At 45.0% G+C, this 8,103-nt stretch overlaps 1 long non-coding RNA gene across 1 annotated transcript; it reads right to left on the minus strand.

Annotated features, from left to right (window-relative positions):
- Nucleotides 1-6,372: 6,372 nt before the first annotated feature.
- Nucleotides 6,373-7,765, minus strand: LOC133800490 (uncharacterized). Its single transcript, XR_009876488.1, has 2 exons — nt 7,097-7,765; nt 6,373-6,684 (listed from the first exon to the last, which is right to left on the minus strand). It is a non-coding gene; the product is annotated as an uncharacterized LOC133800490 (long non-coding RNA).
- Between the last annotated feature and the right edge of the window lie 338 nt (nt 7,766-8,103).

Here is an 8,103-nt window from a genome sequence, read left to right on the forward strand (position 1 = left end):
TTCGAGAGACGGAAGTGTGCAGAGGCACACAGTCGCGCGAAAAAATGTGCCCATTGTTATTCGAATGGTTGGAAGGTTGACCTTGGCTCAGAGGATTCAAGGTGCCGCACAGGCATTTCCGCTGTCAAAATGTCAGCCGTGACAGTTGGTATCAGAGCCAGGTTCATCTCAAGTGAGGGATGAACCTGGTTGGCCTATCCTAAAGGGGATGTAAGCGTGCAGAAGGATCAAAAGGTCTGGATGCTTGAACAGATGTCGTTGTGTCGTTTAGTCACCTAGAAAGGATTAGTAAGCTGAGATGGGATGAGACTCGGTTGCTCTTCTTTGTTGGAATACTGGACATCCTAGAGAGGGGGCAAGTTATGGTTCATTCGAATTAAAGTTCAGTGATGCTAGAAAGACAACAACCACGTGCAATTGTGGAGGGGCGTTAATGAAGAGTTGGAACTTGTTGAAATGAGACAAGGTTTGATCGAGTGGTCAAGGTTGTATGCTTGGTTCACTAGTTCAGGTTCGCCTGAGTGACAGTGTAAGTCACACGGAGTGCTATTGTTGAAAAGGGAACTTGTACGCAAGAGTGTGGAAGCATGATGGTGGTCGTCAAACGCTTGTTAGTCACAACAGTGGTTGAGAGTGGATAGCTTTGGGGAACTAGATAAAGATGAACATGAAATGCTTCAGTTGCTACTTGTGTGCCAAAGGGCATCACATGGAGACCAAGGTGGCAGTGGCCGCGATTGTCAGAGGATAGTCGTACTTGGAAGTGTTTGCATGTTTACTTGTTCTGATCCGGCGGGGAGGCGCCGAGACAATGGAGTGGGACGTGTTGGCTCACAGAGATGTTAGCTTGTGTTAGCAACACTAAGGCATTGTAAGATATGCTAAGTTGTGTAATATATGCATCAAAGGCCAGCAGGGCCGAGTAAACCGCACACAGTGGTCAAAATAGTACTAGAGTTTCTTGAGTTATGGAGGGTCGCGTCAAGGAAACTTAGTACTACAAGAAGGCTTAGGGAGGCCGAAATGGTGTTTGAGTTTAAATGTGGGCTGGAGGGCCTTGCTATTGGGACTTAGTGACCATAGGAGCCTAGAGAAGCTGCCCGGAGGGGCGAGATGCTAGTATAGAGCATATGGATAGTTATGTGGACATTGCACGCATAGGGGAATCGACAGTGATGCTACACGAAGTAGTTGACTCGAGAGTCACATTCTGCAGAGTGCACCTCTAGATTTATTGTGTGCATGAAGAGTTGGGATGGTCAAACATTCTTGCGTGTGGGCAAGTTGTCAAGGACACCAACAGTTGAAGTGGGGGAGAGACCTTCACGGTTCAAACATCCAAATAGCAGACCAATGTTCCATTACAAAAGCATTGAAATGAGTTATCATGGAGATCGTTAGTTGTTCAGAATGTAAAGTCAAGGAGACTCAGAGACAAAGACAGAGCCAGTTACCTAGGGTGAAAGTATTCAGGACTCGGTTACTAAGGTAACATCAGTGCAACATTTGCCTAAGGTGAAAGTCAGCAGGACTCAGGTACTAAGGCAACATAGAGATGTCGAGGGGCAAAGAGTTAGAATGACCGAGGCATTAGTTCAACATCATCTTCAAAAGTGATAAATGGAATGAGGGACCGCATGAGAGAAAGTGGTTAGCTTGCAAGCTATACCTTGAGAGGTACACCTCGAGAAGAGAAGTTATTCCCAAGTTGAAGTGGGGGAGCCCACTAATTCATATGCCAAAGGGAGATAGCGGATTGGGACAACTTCAAACCTCAAGGGTGAGGTAAAGTGCAGTCAAGTTGGTCAAGATTCAACAGGCCGTCTAGAGTTAGACAAGGTTGATTTGGGGGCAGAACTTGAGGAACGATGCTGAGAGTCAGCAAGAGCACGAGCCTGAAGGCAGTGTAGTGGTTTCGAATGATGTCAGTTCATTGACCACATTGTAGAAGCTCAGAGTAGCAGTTATGCTTATGGTCGGGAGTGGCCATTTCGCATCAAGCCATGGGTATGCAGTAAGGTCGGAGGGCCAAAAGTCTGAGAGACTACTTCACGAAGTCTATGTGCAAGAGTGCACTAGATACTGCATAAAGGCTACAGTTGGCACGAGTTCCGCATTGAAGAGAGACATGCCTTCAATGGAAGGATGTTTCGTAGGTTTCGTTGGGAACGGTTGGTTTGCGAACCTCACCTTGAGGGGTGCACCTTAATTTCATCCTTGTCAATAGGAGTATGCATTGGAAAATTGACGGGAAAGCAACAATAAAATGATGTGCTGGCTTTGGGGTCAGTGTTGCAAGGGCTGCTTGGTTGACTGGAGGGACGTAGTGATGGACTCAGAGGAGTTCAAGTATGCAAGGAGTATTCGAGTGCAGCGACACTACTTCATGGGAGGATTCTGAATAGCGACGGTGGCATGGGGTCTTGGATCGAGTCCAAGAGTGTACGTGGGAGATCATCACCAAGTCAGTGATTCTACAGTGGTAGAGGGACTAGTGCAGACTCAAGATTCGGAAGAAGCATGGAGTGAGCTTAGGAGTCGAGGCAGGAAGAAGATTGGCCAGTGGTCTGTCGATGAGGGCATCGACAATTGAAGTGGGGGAGAGTGTAACATGCCGGCCTTGAGGGCATGTTACAAGCTAGGATGGTGCTCGGTTAGATGCACACGCGAGGGTGCAGACTGGTGAGCATGCTGATGCCTAGTTTGTACGGTAGTGGCATTTTCATAAATATCTTCAATATTGCCCGGAAATGGACGGAACTTGGTAGGTTCCATATTGAAGGGTCAATGAACGCTATGGTGCAATCGGATTTGGGAGATTCGGAGAATTGGTGAGCTGAGAGCCAAATATGTCTCCCAAGAAAAAATCATATATGTTCTTGGTAGAAGGCTAAAAGCTCATAAGGCTCTTTGTAGGGGGAGCACCTGGTGTCAGCTCTCCACCACCCCCTGTCGCAGGTGCGTCAAGTGAGCTACTACTAGTTGGGAGGACAAGTAGGGCGGGCATATGAGGACCACGAGGGGACTCATATGTCTCCATGAGTAGGAGTACTCATGGACATTACCGGGTGTCACAGGGTTAATTTCTCACTCACAAATTTTCCCCGCGATGGCCTAGATTCCCCAATCTAGTCAGCCAACCCAACACTCAGTTTCACACACTCACTCACGTTCGAGGTTTGCCCAGCGTTCACTCAACAACACACTCTTGTTATCAAGTAAATAAACACAATGCACACAATATACAAGAACCTTTTCCCAACCTTGTTATTAAACACAATATCAAGGATACAATATGTTTCAGCGCTGGACATCACATATGTTGATGACTCAAGTGCACACAGCCTATTTATAACCCAACACAAGGGTACGGTTGACATCCCCAACCGCCTAGGCCCTAACACATCAGCATCACATGTTGATTCTAAGTAACACGCCTGTGTCACATGGCCACGCCTTCAGCCCGAAGCATTGCATCTGCTCCCCAACAGATGCGGTCGAACCAATGCGTCCGCTCACCAACAGATGTGACCGAACCGTTGCATCTGCTCCCCAGCAGATGTGACCAACCAATGCGCCTGTTCCCCAACAGATCTGGCCGAAGGCATTACACCTGTTCCCAACAGAGGTGACCAACCAATGCACCTGTTCCCCAACAGATGCGCATCACCCAGCTGCTGCCCCCAGCTGACATGCAACCTTGAGTGATGCCGAGGTCCGCCCGGCGGACCTTAGTGAGGGTCTCACAAACCACCCCCACCAGAAGAAATCGACGCCCTCGTCGATATACTTCTGAGGTACTTGTTCACCCTGTCCTCAAACTGCCACAAGGTGACGGCCTTTTCCCACGAAGCCTCAACTTCGCTTTCGCCTTGCCACTGAACCAAGTACTCCGTTCGTTGGTTCTTCTTACTATCTCCAAACGTACGATGATCAAGGACCTTAGCCAATCTCTTCTCAAATTGCTTCCTTACAGTAGGAGGTGCCCATACCACCTGTTGTCTTCCTTCGGTCTTGTCTTCATGAAACTTCTTTAAGAAACTAACATGAAAAGTCGGATGCACCTTGAATCTCTCAGGTAGCTTCAATTTGTAAGCCACTGCACTCACTTTCTGCACAATCTCGAAGGGACCATCATACTTTTGAACCAGCCCTTTGTGGTAGCGCTTATCTGTGATTTTCTTCCAAATCTGGGGAGTGAGTTTCAGCAACACTCGATCTCCCACCGAAAATTCCAACCAATGCGCCTGTTCCCCAACAGATCTAGCCGAAGGCATTACACCTGTTCCCAACAGAGGTGACCAACCAATGCACCTGTTCCCCAACAAATGCGCATCACCCAGCTGCTGCCCCCAGCTGACATGCAACCTTGAGTGATGCCGAGGTCCGCCCGGTGGACCTTAGTGGGGGTCTCACACCGGGCATCCCCGGTAGTGCGTCGAAGTGTGCTGCTAGAGGTTTAGGAGTATGGTTCCCTTGGCTCGCCGGGATGCCGCTTGCATGGAATGTGGCCTGAACCTTCGAGAGACATTGTGGTGTGCCATGGCCACAAGTCTCGACACGAGATGGCACGGGAAGTCATTCGTGGGGCTTGTTAGCATACAAGCATTGGAGGGTGCACTATGCTTGAGTAGGACAGAGGTCCAGTGTGTGCTACTAGTCTGGCAGCTAGTCTCAAGGGCTTGCCAAGATGCGTGAAGGCATGGTGCCTTGAGGATTGGACCACGGACGTATGGAAGTCCTTAGTCTGTGATGTGAGCTAATCGGATAGTATCGAATGGGGCATGATGAGAGGTGTCGGCACGTCAGATTGGTGTTGGCTCTTGGCCACACATGCTACCTTGACTTGCGAATGTCTGGGTGAGCATCGGTGTTGGGATTTTCCTTGCCATAGTGAGAACCTATGGACAGTGTGAGTGCCTTGGATAGATAGCCTTGATGCATGGTTGCACTCATAGATGTTTGAGAGCATGACTCAGCGAGAGTTGTTCGAGAGACAGAAGTGTGCAGAGGCACACGGTCGCACGAAAAAATGTGCCCATTGTTATTCGAATGGTTAGAAGGCTGACCTTGGCTCAGAGGATTCAAGGTGTCGCACGGGCATTTCCGCTGTCAAAATGTCAACCCGTGACACCCGGCCCTATTCTGCCTTTGTTGTTGGGGATTATCCTGACCAGCACGAGAGGGTAGCTGCTGCTCAGGATCCTGGAACGGCCTCTCCTGCTGAGCAGCAGGGGATTGTTCTGGCCTCTGAGGGTTTGCTGGCTATGGCAGATTGTGGTAATGTTGGGGATCATCTGATTGTGGATTTTGTTGTGGGTTAGTACTAGGTGGCTAATCAGGTTGGGCGGTAGGTACAGGTTGTCCTCGGGCCAACTGAATGGCTGCCTTCACGGCAGCGGTGGCATCCCTCTGTCGGCGGTCCATGTCATCCTGCCGCTCATTTAGCTCTTGGCGCTGCCTATCAATTTCCATTTGCTGCAACACCATTGTTTCAGCCACATTCTCTTAATTAGCCCTCAAATTGGCTAATTCTTCTTGCAGCACAATCAGAGTCATTCTCAGAGTTTCAGCATCCATCTCCTCCTTTTCCAATTCCACTTGTGGCTCACCTTCAGCCACCCGTTGTGGAGGAGGTTGGGTTGGCGCATTACCAGAAGTTTGCCCAGTTTTCCTAGTTGTTTTCGCGATTTTTCTTCGTAGAGGTCTTGAGTTCAAGCTCTCAATGAAAGCACTAAAATGTTGACCCTTAATTTGGCAAATGATACGAAGTCAGATAAAACAATAGAAATGAGATGAATTCAAGCCAAAAAGATAAATGACACAAATATTTATAATGGTTTGGCCTTAGGTGTTGGTAACGACCTACGTCCACTTAGTGTTATTATTAATGTATGAAAACTTGTGATCAGTAAACTAGAGTCTACTGAGTTTCACAAGCTCAACCAAAAATACAAGGTATTGCCTAAAAATAATAATTCTCTCTCCAAATCTCAAAGATCCCTCAAATGAGTCACTTTAGTCTTATTTATAGGCTCAAGGATCTTCTTATGGGCCTTTGGGCCTAGATTACATTTAATACAAGTGCATCTCAAATAATAATGAAAATTACAATTATTACATAAATGCAAGATCAGTTATCTTTAGAAAATATCTGATATACTACGACTAGCTTGGTCGCCCATAAAATATGCCTTCTGCTGAGTGAATTCTCCTCTGGTCGATGGTCGACCAAAAACGTAGCTGCTTAAATGGTCACGCGCATCAACACACATAAACATGTATATCTAGTTACATCAACAGATGAATCTTTTTTGGGTAAACACACATAAACATGTATATCTAGTTACATTACCACACAAATCATTCATATCACATAATCACACGTATAATCCATTAATCACACATATAATTCTAATTATGCCCTCTAGGCACAGTAATTAAGGCACTCAGCCTTAATAACAAATTTTGGGATGTTACAAAACACATCACTGAGCTCGATTGTTGCGCTGACGCGCTTTCGAGATCGGCCTGGCTTCGAGCTCATCATTCCAGTTATAGCCTCCTCCTCATCCAGTGATTTTGTCGAACTCGTCCCTCAGGGAAGGTTTGTGTCTTCAAGCCTGCAACTCAGGCTCAAATAATGCGACTCGTACTCGAGTCCTAATAACAAATCTGGAATAGCTTGATCAATAACATTTGTTATTTTCGAGCTCACTCTTTTCGAGCCTACATTTTGAGGCTATTTATTTATTCTCAAAATTTGGATGTAACATTCTTAAACTAATTTGTTAGATTTAAAAACTGTTACTTGAAATAAATTTCATAATTACATTGAATAACCAAAATAACTAACTTATTAAAAGCTTGATAATTTTCGATAAAATTTGGCAGCATAACAATTATAAATCAGATATCCCGAAAATAAAACCCCTGCAATAAACACATATATAATATATCCCAGGAAACCAGAATATTTTCAAGTTATCAACTAGCTCAAAATGCACAATTATTACTCTGATTGCACATAAATTCCTAAATCACAATTAAATTTCTAAAACGTCCAATAATTAAAAACTTGGTTGGAAATTTATACCACAGCGCTCGAAATGATGGTATGAGCGTATAGGCGATTTCCAAAGTTCGAAACGAATTCCAAAAAGCTCTCAAAACTATTGTTGGTCGAGACCCACGGTGGAGCTCCAACGACGGTGGCAGGCCACCACTCAAAGATGGTGGTTGAGGAAACAAACTAAAATTTGGTATCAAAGCACCCAAATCACGAGAAACGTTGTGCTGGTGGTGGTTTAGCTTAGAACGGCTTGGAAGTGCTTAAATCTTGGCTGAAAAGTGGTGGAACCACGCAACTCCGGCGAGCACCCATGACGGATTCTGGTGATCCTTATGGTCGATCCTTTAGTGGGTTTTGAAGCCCAAGACACAAGGAATGCAGTGGTGGTGGTGCTTCAACTCAAGGTGGCTCGAGGTGGTTGGAATTTCGTCGGAAATCATTACGAAGGTCGAACTTAAATCAAACTTTTGGGGACCTTAATCGGCAAGTGAGGTTTGGAGGCCCGCGGGCCGATATTTCGAGGGATTCTACAACCAACGGTCTAGCATGTGTAGCTTTTGGAGGCCGAGTAGGCACTCGTCAAAGCTCGAGAAGACAGCAAGCGAGAGAGAGAAAGAAAGAAAAACGGGAAATGAGAGATAATCGGGTTTGGGTATTTGTGTACGGGAAGAGTTTCCAAAAGCTGAATATTACCTATCTTTATCCAAAGTAAATTATTTATTCAATTTATTTCTTTTTCTTTTATTTTAATTAATCACTTAATTGCTAAAACAAATCTATAATAAATTATAATTTTACCAAATTGTATTTTTACAGTTAAATAATAATAATTCATCCAAATAAGTCATTTAAATTTTCTAAAGTTCCCATTATATATTAAATAATATTTTGGTCTCATAATTTGAATAAATCAAAATTCTCTCAAACCCAAATATTATTACAATAACTATAAAACATAATTAAATCTTAATTATTTTAATCTTATTAAATTTCACAAAACTCTTCTAATTTCTAATTATTTTTATTTAAGC

This window comes from Humulus lupulus, chromosome 9, assembly GCF_963169125.1.
Source record: "Humulus lupulus chromosome 9, drHumLupu1.1, whole genome shotgun sequence".
Lineage (NCBI taxonomy): Eukaryota > Viridiplantae > Streptophyta > Magnoliopsida > Rosales > Cannabaceae > Humulus > Humulus lupulus.